This window comes from Dermacentor albipictus, chromosome 3, assembly GCF_038994185.2.
Source record: "Dermacentor albipictus isolate Rhodes 1998 colony chromosome 3, USDA_Dalb.pri_finalv2, whole genome shotgun sequence".
Taxonomy (NCBI): Eukaryota; Metazoa; Arthropoda; class Arachnida; order Ixodida; family Ixodidae; genus Dermacentor; species Dermacentor albipictus.
The window spans coordinates 91,546,132-91,559,101 of record NC_091823.1 but is presented as its reverse complement, the minus strand read 5'-3'; the positions used below and the strand labels follow the sequence as shown (position 1 = coordinate 91,559,101).

At 44.2% G+C, this 12,970-nt stretch overlaps 1 protein-coding gene and 1 pseudogene across 1 annotated transcript in view; both read left to right on the top strand.

The window, feature by feature from the left end:
* The first annotated feature begins 5,330 nt into the window (after positions 1–5,330).
* Positions 5,331–5,501, top strand: LOC135902968 (U2 spliceosomal RNA; annotated as a pseudogene).
* A 2,388-nt stretch (positions 5,502–7,889) lies between these two features.
* The window catches only part of LOC135902942 (centromere protein I-like), a 100,074-nt gene continuing 94,993 nt past the window's right edge, over positions 7,890–12,970 (top strand). Inside the window, exon 1 of the mRNA XM_065433279.2 lies at positions 7,890–8,014. The gene's annotated coding sequence lies outside the window, so the exon portion shown is untranslated. The remainder of the gene's footprint in view (positions 8,015–12,970) is intronic.

Here is a 12,970-nt window from a genome sequence, read left to right as displayed (position 1 = left end):
ACCTGCGGGATCGGCTCACACAAGAAGCCGCCTTTCTACCAGAAAGATCGCCGTCGTGCATAGGGTTCGCCGCCAGCGTTGTCCTGTAAACGTTAGTTACATAAGCTGCAGCTGCCGTGAAGTGTGAGGAGCAGTCAGGTATCTTTGTATGCATCTCTTTCCACTCTTAAAGGCAAAGCTTAAGCGTCGTCAAAGTTTTTGAATTCCCATTTGTCCTCTATACGTTTGGAGTGGTTACGGTCTCATGACCTCTTTGTGTGCCCTTTAAGTGCGCTCTGTCTGCACTACAAGAATCGTGATGGGCTTCTTTTTCTTTTTTTCTTGTATTTTACGTGCGGCAACCATGGTTTCATTGAAGCACGCCGTATTGGGCGACTCCAAAATAACTTGACCCTCCGGGTTTCTTGAACCTGCACCTCATTCTGAGCACACAAGCTTATTTTTTGCATTCCGCCCCCACCCACCCCCATCCCCGCCATCAAAACGTGGTTGCCGCGGCCGGCTCTCACATCTTCGATGTAAGAGCACAATTACAATTTCAGGAGTTGTTCTATATCCACAAAGTTTTTTGACAGCTCTACGATGTTTTCGTTGATCATACCGAAGTGTCAGAGACATCGCCCCACCTTTAGCAGCTGCTCACCTGTCATCGTCACACAACACCTTTACGCAGCACGGGCCTTTCACGCTTTTCGAGAGGCGCACACTTCACTTCGCCGTCAGCTGATTCCCGAATTCCATGTTTGCAGCAAGTTCGACTCGATTACTGCTGCAGCACTCCGCAGCTGGCTCCATCTATAGGCGCCGTCCAAGCGACGCCGGGGTGTCCTCACCACTTTCTTTCTACCCTGTCAAGACACCATTTTCAATTCCATGGCACTTTCCTCTCCCGCAGCGCCGTTTTACCTCCCGTGCTGCACACCCCTTGGACTTGCCGGGGGGAGAAGGAATCGCCAGATCAACACGTATCTGCCGTGGTACATTGTCTAATACGTTTACCGCTTGAAAAGCAATTGTGTATTCGAGAAGGAGCCTTCAATATGGCGCCCGAACGATGCCGCTTTACTCAGGGCACCCAGAATCCATAACATTTGAGTGGCACAGGAAGCACATTCTCCTCGCTTCCTGCGTGTTCTATGAATACTTTGTTTAGCGCAAAACAACACTTGTGTGTGTTCTTGTGTGCGTTGTTTTGCGCTAAACAAAGTATTCATGGATTCGCACCAACTAGCCCGCCAACGCATTGTGCATGTTCTAACTCGGAACATTAGAGGTGGGAATCTTTCTGGAGGTGTGACATTGTGTTATAGGTTTTAAGTTAACAACGGAGTACTTTACCTACCAAAAACAAGTCTATGTTTTAAAACAGCAAAACATTTCCTCTATTAACACACTTTAGCTGCAGCATTTTTTCGTTTTTCACGTCAAAATAAGCAAGCATGTCGCCACAGATTCTCTGTGAGACACTGATACAGCTGCTGTTGCTTGAAAAAAAAAGTTTACCATTTTAGCCAAGAATGCGAACGAGCGACAACGATGCCTAATGTGACTCAGCTCTTGGAGATATGTCATTTATTTGTTCTTTTTGATTGTGAAACATAACTGACATGGGGTGCTATAACGTAAAGCTATTCCAAACTTTATATTCCAATTCTGCAATCATCCTTCCATGATTGGTCAAAAAATTCTCGGGCCACCCACACTTTGTCTGTTTCTCACGCGACGTCCTGAATACAGCGAAAACGCCACATCTGATATGATGTGCGCACAATGATTATGCATGAATAGACAGAACGAAAAAAAATATTTCTCGTACGACGTCATTTTCGCCATAATACTCGGCCATTGATCAAACCTTCTCTGGCTGCGCGCCCTTAGTCTGTCACACGACGTCAAAAACTGCGAAAACTTATAGCGTCAAAGTGACGTGTACGCGCTGAAGACGCATCAATATGCCGGACAAAACTGAATTTTTTTCTGAATGCCGGAGACTGCCCCGTTCCGAAAAGAATAGAATATGGCTGCCCACCGATTACTCTTGCACTAGCTACTGGAAGCGGCCGTGGAGCATGGATTTATTTGCGTAAAATAAACATTTTTCCGTGTCACTATAACGTTATGGAGGCCGTTATGCCGGCATTTTTAACGTTCCGATGCACGCCGACGTGATTTTCGACCATCCACGCAAGGGGAAGTGGATCAATCACAGACGCTGGCGCCACCCTCTTCAGCCGGTTATCTACTTTCACTGTTCTGGCTCGGCCCCATCGAATCCCCCTCCACTTGAGCGTGCTCCTGCGACAGGGCGGAGGACCACGATCTTCCGACCCCGACGTGGGTGCGGCCCGCGACGGCTACGGGGACTCCCTGAAAAGGGAGGTACCCTAACGCCGGTTCCTCAGGACCATTAATAAAGTTCTTTGTCTGTCTGTCCCCTCGCCTCTTGTCAGCCAATTAGATTAATTAGATAAGAGACCACCTATAAACGAGGAGCGCGTTTCATTGGGCTTTTCAAACAATGCTGCGGGCTACCGCCCGATGCTTGCGTCGGTGGTTGCGTATATTTGACGTCAGAAAATTGGAATAAAAAGAGATTGGAATAGTATTGCGTTATAGGGTCCATGATCTTTGTTAGTTGTTTGCTTTTTCATTCATTGCGACATTCATCGATGCTTTGTCATCGCACTTCGCTACGCCCTTGCCTGAATGAATGATATTTATCGCCCGTACAGCGATAAAAATTACAGACGCATGCTTCTCCGCACAAGTGATATTATTGTGAAGAAGTGACCTTTTAAGGTATTTTCTACATATGTGCAGAGACAATATGTCATTCCAGGCTCTCATACTATTCTCCCTACGAAAGTACAGAGCTCGTACTCGTACATTACTAGTACATGAGTACTGAGTACATGAGTAACAATGGAGTGCTTTACCTACCAAAAGTGAGTGTAGGTTTTAAAACAGCAAAACATTTCCTCGTTGAAGTTCACTTTGAAGTGAGTTTATGCTTTCTTTAAGAAAAACTTTTTTACTAAGCACCTACATTTGACAATGCAACCAAGCAGTGCCCAAGAGGCTTTATGTTCCCCATGTCTTCGCATTACGATCCCATGTCTTCGCTTTATGCGTGCGATGCGTAATGCGAAGACGTGGGATCGTTCCCCACCTATGGCAAGTTGTTTTTCATCCACTTTAGTTGCCATTTATTTATTATTCATTTAATTCAATTAGTAAGTACAAGTAATTTCCCCTATGTTTTCCGTGGTGTCTTTGTTTGTTGGCTTCTTATGATATGATTAACAGAAATCGGGCCCCTCTGTTAACATCCTTTCCTCTCGTTATATATATATATATATATATATATATATATATATATATATATATATATATATATATATATATATATATATATATATATATATATATATATATATATATATATATATATATATATATATATATATATATCTTTAGTAACAGTTACACTTCATACTTCCATGCGACCTGGATGAATTTTCCACTGAAGTGACGGTCTTATATGAGCGTGTATAAGACCTCATAGTAGAAGAAGACACTTCACTTTCACAGCGTGTCTCCTGACACCACCAAGAGGCTAGCGTCTCTCGGATGAGCCATGTGACAAGCGGATTCAATTAAACACGCTAGGTAAAAGTAGTGTTTTGTGCGCATTAGGACGCACAAATACACATCAATCAAAAAATTCATGTAACGCCTTGTGAAATTTTTAATGCAAAAAGATACAATCAAGAAATCTTTTCCTGACGAAAGGTCAGTTGAGAAAATAAAACAACATATTTAAAAATTACATGATATATAACAATTTATGAAAGCAACTTACGACTAGAAGTATGAGCATAATGCAATGGGACTCCATAACGCAATAGTTTAATTACTTGTCAAAGTATTCCTAATGCGATTGGTTTCATTTGTTTCCTGGAGTCAAAATTCCGGATTATAGAGTAACAAGATGCACAAATAAACAAGCATATTAACAAATAAACAAACAAACAAGACTCGGCGATATTTCAAAAGCACGAAAGGACACGAGAGCAAGTAGGAACAGCGTGGATTGCGTTATTTAGCAAACAGTGCCGAAAAATTAATAAAGAAAATGCGCAGCAGAGACTATGAAGTTTTACAAACTACGCAGTCAAGCGTTTTTGCGCACTCAAACGTTACACACACACACACACACACATATATATATATATATATATATATATATATATATATATATATATATATATATATATATATATATATATATATATATATATATATATAGAGAGAGAGAGAGAGAGAGAGAGAGAGAGAGAGATGTAGTATAATGTAGAGAATTCTAAGGAGGGGCTCCACTGGCCGCTGCCGTCAACCTGGTCTCGCTAATTAAGGACTTTTGCCTTACCAGGTCGGAGCTGTGCCTCCCACTGATCCGTTGTGCTACTGTTATTTGGCCTACGAGGGTGCCTAGTGCACTCCCGGGTTACATGTATTATGGTGGGCGTGCCACGACACCAAGGCCAGCTGGCCATGGCGTGCAGGATACATGGCGTTTAGCCATTCTATATGGGAGAATACGCCGGCCTGTATATTGCGCCATTCGGCGGCCTTTTCCCCGCTAAGTCATGGGTGAGGCTTTGGGCATTTTCCGAGGACTCCGCGCTGATGAGCGAGGATGTCATTGGCATTTAAAATGGTGGGATTTTGCGAAGGATGGCGCGAGTGTTTAGGGTTCTCATAATTGGCCTAAGCAAAAGCGCATGGGACCACCTCGTCAATACAAGCAAGTACAGTTAAGTTAATAAAGTCTCCGGCAACAAAAACAACAATAAAAAAGTGGGATTTGTTAAACGACGATTTGGGGCCACCTCGGCACCTTGCTATGTACGCTAGAACGGGAACGAGTTTTAGCACCCGAAGCCCTATTTTCCACATGCGTTCTTTCGTGCTTCTCTGTTGCGTTGTTTCGTACGCCAGACCGACAGCGACCCATAATTTTCGGTCCCTGCTGCTAAATCTTTCTTACGCCGTCCAGCAGTACTCCCTGGCGATTGATGTGAAATAATCAATTGAAGAAAATGTCAGAATAAAGTTATACAGAGCATCCCACTTACCATTCTGAAATCTCACTAGGCAGACACGCACAACACTTACGCACATTTCTATACCACTCCAAAAACTTTCAACAATACTCAACAAACCCTAAACGAACACGCACCTTCATGTCTGCTCAAGAACTAACGCCAAAATTGTAATTCTAGGTGTCTTCATGTAAATAAGTCTTTTTCAAAAAAATTCTACCGGAAATTCTTTCAGAAAACCTCTATTCTTGTCAGCTTAATATCTGATACGGGTCCTATTTGGATTCAATATATTAAACTTATTTTTTTAGTGTGGCGTATAGTGCTTGAAACTTGCTTCACCCCCGCTGCAGGTTGGGTAGATATTGCACTGCCTCCGGGATCAGTCCACTCACCCCTGCGGGGGAGGAAAAATACCTTGTTGAGTCAAAAATGCGACTTAAATACCATCACACTCTCTATGTCCAAAATCAAGAAAGGGGCTGACAGATGGAATAGCACACTGTGGTATAAAGTTTGTGAACAGAGATAAGGTGCCTCAGAAAGGCTGGCCAACGTTTCGATAGGAGGACCTATCTTCGTCAAAGGCGGCCTCGTCATCCTCGGCGTGTTAGTTTCAAAGGGTTAGTGCAGTGACATCACGTGCGGGTGTTGTCGCTGGCGGCTGGTTTTAAAGAGAGAGACTTCAGAGGTAATGATCGCTGTCGTCCGACGTCTGTGAGCTTCATTTCATTTCATTTGATTTATTTGTTGTTTGAGACATACAGCTGTCTCAGGTGCTGCAGCAAAATGCAGTATTCTTGCCTCACAAAGGCTGCAGCACCCAAAGCATGTTGACACTCTGCAGCAAACAACAGCACAACAACTGTTGCAATTTTAAAGATATGATAACATATCAAAATAATAAAGAATCCGAATCTTAATCAGAACATGTTAAAAAAGGAAAACAAAACAATAACATTGAGGTACATAAGGAAGTTATACAATAAAGCAGCGAAGAAAATACGTTTTAACAGATTTCTTGAACCTCAAGCTTGATTTAGAGGTTTGTAATTGTTCCAGGATTGTGGGATTATTGTTTAGTAACGTCGATATTTGGAAGTCTAATGCCTGTTTCCCGTAGTTCGTACGAGCAACCGGTATAAAGATTGGGTCATGTCTGAGATTATACGGAGTTTCTTTGGTGGCGAAGGTCTGATTAAGCTGCCTGTTATCAGCTTGACGGAGACGGAACGCCTCGAGCGATAGTTTATGCAAAAACAGGTGGTCTATATGGAGTATGCCAAGCTTATCAAAAAACGGTTTAGTATGTGCAAGGACAGGTAGGCTACAAACTGCCCTTAGGGCTCTTTCTTGCTGCCTATATGGCGACATAAGGTTAGTTTTGGTTGTAGTTCCCCAGACCAGAAGGGAATAGTGTAGACGAGAGTGTATTAGTGTGTAATATAGCTCTTCCTTTATATTCATTGAAATAAGATGCTTTAACACGTTAATCATTCCCGTCGCTCTACAAATGTCGGCTCTGACGGTCTCTACATGAATGGACCAATACAGGTTTTCGTTAAACCATACGCCTAAAAATTTTACGCACTTTGTATTTTCTATAATGCGCCGCCCAAACTTTACCTCGTAGTGGCCCATCAGCTGCTTTCCTTTAGGTCTAAATATGACATACTTTGTTTTTTCGCAGTTCAGTTGTATTCCACTTGAATTTAGCCAACAATTGAGGTCCCCCATCCATCTATTGGCAGCGTTAAACGCTTCTTGAATGTTATGATCAGAGAAGAAAACGCTGGTGTAATCTGCATACAAAGTTATGCACGATGTGTTTGGGATGTTAACAATATCATTAATATAGAGAAGAAACAAATTAGGGTCTAGGATTGAGCCCTCAGGAACACCGCAGTTTAAATCAAGGAGTTGGGATTTAGAATATTTTAGGCAACCAAACTGCTTACGGGAGCTGAGATAGTTCTTAATTAAAGCATATGCTTCACCTCTTATGGCATATCAGGGTAACTTTCGGAGCAAAATATCGTGATTAATTCGTTCTCAAGACGAGGGGACAAGAGCGGTAGAGTGGGAACTCGGGGAGAAAGGAAAAGAAAGAAAAGCAGAGAAAAAAAGAAAAGCCAGGGTGACACCAAGACAAAATAGAGAGAGAGAGAACAAGAAAGAAAAAAAATTAAAGAAAGACGAGGGCATGGGAGGGCGTTGCGGAGGCCAGAGGTTAGGAAATATTCAGGGGTGTCGTTGGCGACATGTTTTTGTGGCATTAGAAGAGCCGGTCAGGCGATCAGTGCGCGAGTAACACAAAAGACAAAAAAAAGCATGAGTTGAAAGAGTGACTTGAGTAGCATAGTAGCAATACATCGAGTAATTTTGAAGTAGTTAAGATGGCGACGAGGAGCCTGCGGTGCAATGTATGGGGTGACTGAAAGGCAGCGGCATGGTCTTTCAAGGGTCATTGCCCCAGTCGCTAAAAGTAGGTGTCGTTACGGCGGCATCCGGAAATGGTGATACCCTGGGTTGAGGCGCCGAAAAAGGACATATTGGCTTCGGAATGTGTTGGTGAGGGTTTTCAAAAAATATATAAACAAGAAAGGAGAGGAGGGAACCGAAACCAGAATGGGGAACTAGCGCTGGAGTTTTCACGACACCTGCAGCGCCGCCCTTCTGGTCAGAACGTGCAGAATGCAGCTGCTCCCGCGGCCGAAAATTGCTACTGGTAGTGGCGTTGCATGCGCTGAAAGTCGAAGGAAAACAAAAGGACGCCGACGATACTGCTGCGTATACAAGTGCCGCAACTACGTCGGGATGAGGGAGGACGTATCATTCTGCGTCTTTCCATCTAAACCATACGAACAAGAATGGAGGCGGCGTTGGATCCAAGCAGTCAGGCAAGCGGGGTAAGTTCCCGTCTTGTCGCCCTGTCAAGCGGTGGCGGCCTGGTTTCTAAATCGAATTTCGCATGTGTGCTTGGTTTATTCAGTGAAGACGGTCAGCCGTGGCAGTCATTACCAAAGAGCAGAATCTGCAGTCGGCATTTCGCCGGAAACAAAATGAGCAATAGTATGCACCATCCGCCATATGTATCAACCATTTTTCCTTCGCAATACCACCGCCAAGCCCCTTCCAATGCCACCGCACCAAGCGAACGATGCGAAAAGTAAATATTATCCATTCATTGCCAAGAATTATGTGGGAGGGAAGCTGCCTTGTAATACGAGCTGTGTGCGCGTACTGCCAGCGCACGCGCGACTAAGCCGCCTATGTGTTTTTCTTTTTTTTTTAATGCGCATGCGCATGAGGACTCAGCGCTGAGATGCATCCGGTAAATTTATGTGATTAGTGCTAAATGTAGCCAGGGTTGTTGCGGATCACGTAGCGGAGCACTCAAACGTTTGCTTGCGCGAGTCATCTGATGCAATAAAGCTTTCTTCTCCGTTGACTGCTCTGGCGAAGTAACATCAGAATTTTTTATGTCTAGCCAGAGAAGTATGAAATGTCTTCAGGCCAACTGGTACTTCCGAAACCATAGCGCAGCACGACCGGCACCATAACTGCTAGATTTGCGAGGCAGGCTGCCACACAAGCATGGCAACGGCGCACGGCGCAACCGTTAAAGAAACGTGCTCGCCGCGACACACTGTGAAAGATATATAAAGCTTGAAAAGCTTCTTTCATCATTTCTTCACTTGATGGCGCTATCTTCTTTACGAAAACTGTCCACTTGAAGCGGCGCGAAAACGGAAACATACGAACTATAAGAAGGCCGCGGACGTGTCGTCTGGTCGAGCGGCTGGAACATGCCGCTTTTCGTCGCCAGGGTGGCGTGCGACGCACTCTTTTCGGTAGTTCATGGTGTTTTTTTGTGTCTTTTTTTATTGTTTAACCTAGGTAGAATATTAGGCAGTATAGTAGCAAGAGCTTGGTGGTGCAACCCACCGCCCCGTTCCAAAGGGGACGCTCATAACATCCATCCATCCATCCATCGACACGCCGCCTATCCAGCGCTGGTTCCCCATAACAAATAGGAGGGTGACGTGCGCAGAAGCGGGTGGGGGCAAGTGTACATGGGAGAAGCGGGTCGTACAGTTGATATAAGCTTAAAAACCTGAAAGAGTATATTGAACTGAGTAGTAGGCAGGAAAATATTTTCGGAATGGAAGAGTAGGTGAGGTTAAGAATTAAGGTTAGCTGGTGGCGTAATGTGTTTTGTGTCTTGGTTGGTGATATGAGAATTTCAGATTTAGGTTACCGCTTTTAAAGATTCTAAGTGGCCGCGTGCCAAATTAATCCCATAGAAGAAACGTGTACCGCTCGTCACTCAGAACATTGCTTCGTACTTCGAATAAATATTAACAGCGTGCCCCGCATATTTTACCGAGGATACCGGAGCAGTGGCGTACCCAGAAATTTCGCTCGGGGAGGGGGGGGGGAGGAGGATGGGGGCAGCTTACGTTCCAGCCCGGCCTGCTCCTTATAGAATTTGTCGAGGGATCAAATACATCTATGTTAACTGCTTTGCCATTGCCAAAGATGCTGCAAACGAATTCTTGAGCGCTACTCAATGTCAAGACATGTAAAATATGTATTTTTTCATAAAATAATGTATTCGTATGTCCCAAAAAATCGTGCCAGAAATAACTGATACCAATGCTTCCACCTTTTCTGTTTTTTTAAAAGGAAATAGCGCACGATCTTTAGAACTATATAAGGTCGATACCAGCAAAGGAGTGCATGCAAGCCGCTGATATGAAAAAACGTGAAGGCCATGAAGTGAACAAGTTCGGGACAAACGCCTTAATAAAACTTTAGTCATATCATAAGAAGCCCCATAATCCCCTTTCTTCTCGTTAATGAAACTTTGTAATTCAGGAACATTATTTACATTTTTGTACATATGCAACGGCCAGGAAAAAATCTCAGTGACGCTGTCCTTCGTTCCAATGTATCGCGCAGGAACAGCTGTCACCAGTCGCGTATTGTGATTAATTGTACCAAAATTATAATCGCAACAGAGAGCACATATAAAAGCAAGCGTTATTCTGCAAAATATACCTTAGAAATGCGATGATACGATGGAATATACAAATGCAAAGATACAGCTTGATAAAGGGCAAAAATGTGTCACCGGAAGCAAAGTTCACTGTATGTATATATAAAAGCTCGCAGCAAGATATTTAAACATACGCATAATTTTCCAATAAATATAAGTATGTAAACAAAAGTCACTGTATATAATGCATCAAACAGGGCAAATAAACATATTCCGCAATCACCGATTCACAGATCACAGAATCCTCAGGAAGGCTCAGGACCAAGGCTCAGGACCGAGCGTTCCGCTTTGTCAGGCTTACAGGAAGGAAGATTGCGCATAGCCCCTCTTCTTAAAATGCGGGACGTACCGTTTCAGGATGTTCGCAGATTTCCAGCTTGGCATGGTGCATGACGTCGTTATTTCGTGTTCTCACACTTGCTTGAAAGTTAGCGTGTAGCTGCATTGAAGCAAATTCGGCAGGGCACAGGAACTCTAGTCGGCGACGGGCATAGAAGATATCATTTTCCACCATACGGACCTTAGCCTTACACTCCGATATTCTTGCTTCTAGTAGTAGTCGTTCAGCCCTTGAAATCACGCAGTCTTTTCGCGTTCATTATGCATGTATTTCTATGGCGAGACGGCCTGCCGTCAAACTTTCGATTTCAGCTCTTGGAGTTTACACAGAACATGACGGCGACGGCAGGAATCCGCCTGAAGTGTCCACGTAATTTCTATCGCAATAATATAACAAGAGTATCAGAGTCCCGTGGCCGGTCACTTTCTGCAAAAGAAAAAATAACAAAAGTGAACTTTCACCATGCGACGATTCACTGCGCCGCAACAATGTCTATCTTTTGTGGGGCGGCGGAAACGAAGCGAAAAAAAAAACGCAAAGGAAGATATGTTGGCCACAATCGAATGCCTACTTTGGGCACCTAATGTGGCTACCGAAGGAATATCCAAGAAAACATGAGACGCTTGGTCAACAGAGAACCATACGCATACTGCTCGGTACCCTACACTGGAGGGACAAAAGACTTTCCGGAAAGGTTGCAATAACATCAAATAAAAGTGAGTCCCTCAAGCGAGGGCGTTGCAGTTCATCGAGTCCCCAGAGTGGTGGCGGTGAGCGGCCATTGTTTCTTTTTCTCGTCTGCTTGCCAGAAAGCGTCCAAAACTGGCCGGCGAAATTCCACTCGGCCAGAGAAAAACGAACGCGAACCAAAGTGCGCCGCGCGGTGGTTGTTACAACACGAGAAAAACGCACGCCCTCTAGCTGGCTCTGGCAGCCCGTGAGTAGCGAGAACAAGAAAATTGAGAAGGCTGAATGTGTCTTCGCTAATAAAAGTCAAACTAGAAAAAAACAAATAATAACATAGTTACCTTTGCTGGCTTTACTGTCTTGACATCGATGCTTTGGCGCAGGTGAAAAAAATTTTGATATTCTTTTCTGCAACATGACGGCGCAAATGAACCACCACAACGCTTCGTCTCGTAGGACTTAGCTTCGTGCTTTGCCAACTTGTATGATTGTGTGTTCATTTGGCTTGTCTCGATATATGGCCCGATGTGCGACATTAGAAAAGTGAATGCACCTTTGGCGTCTAATGTTTATGACAATATTAAACCCACAAATTTCCGGAATTGTAAATCTAAAGCACGACTTAAGAAATGTCAATGCACCTTTCGCATCAAATGTTTATGAGAACTTAGTGCCCCTAAAATTTCGGAATTGAATTCCATGCGCTCCGTAGATTCCGCGGCGTCCGTGAGATGCACGACGAGCCCGCTCATCATCAAAACGCCCTTGAAACTTTGTGCTCGGATGGGGCTCCTTGCGTTATGTGACTTCAGGTGCATGGGAGTTGCCACGAAATCCAGCAGATCTAGTTCTCAATGTTTGCACCGCAATGTCTTTTCGAGCATAAAAATACATTCTAGACAAAATCCAGAATGATTTCGGCGCTGGAGTTGTTTTGGTTGGCGGTGCATGACAGCACGAAAAAATTTCGGGGAGGGGGGGATGGGGCTGAAGCCCTATAAGCCCTTACCCTGGCTACGCCCATGTACTGGAGGAAAAACAATTACGGCGTTGGAGTAATTTTTCTATCAGGAAGATTCAGAAAAAAAGCCCACTGTATGTTCGGAGCAAATGGGCGTACGAAAGTATTAATTAAAAGCCCTGAACGTCCGCGCCAACAATGAAGAAGTATGCTTTTAGTGACAATAAAATTTTAAGTGAAAAGGTAGAGGCAACTCGAAAGAAACGCCAAATATGGGTTGCAAAACTCTGGTAATGACACTTTAGGGGGGGAAGCTCTGACCCCCCCCCCCCCAGGGGAAAATTTTTGACGCTGCTTGGGCCCCGAAACCCACCTTCCCCCTCCCCCCGCCCTCGTAGTCGGCACCTATGGACGGTGACATCTGTTCCAACTGTAGACCTTAATTGACATGTGACGTTGATGCGTACTACCTGCTGTGGGTTTGCTCAGGCACAAAACGCATAACAGGCCTAATGACCTCAGCCCGTAGACTCAATAGAGCTTCCACTGCAGAATCCTATCCAAATCCCTGCACGTTGCGAGGTTCCACATGTTTACGTAATATTGGTAAGCTGGCACAAAAGAATGTTGGATATCTCCGGACATGGGCAAAAAATATCGTTCTCAATGTGACGAGAATGCGACGTACTTAGCCACCAAACCTTCTATCTCCCCATGCTGGCCAAGTAGCTGTCCCTTTTGAAGGATAAAAATAGCCACTTAATTCTTATGTAATTCTGAAGTCGTAAGCCAGTTCGGGCGATAAAATAAATACA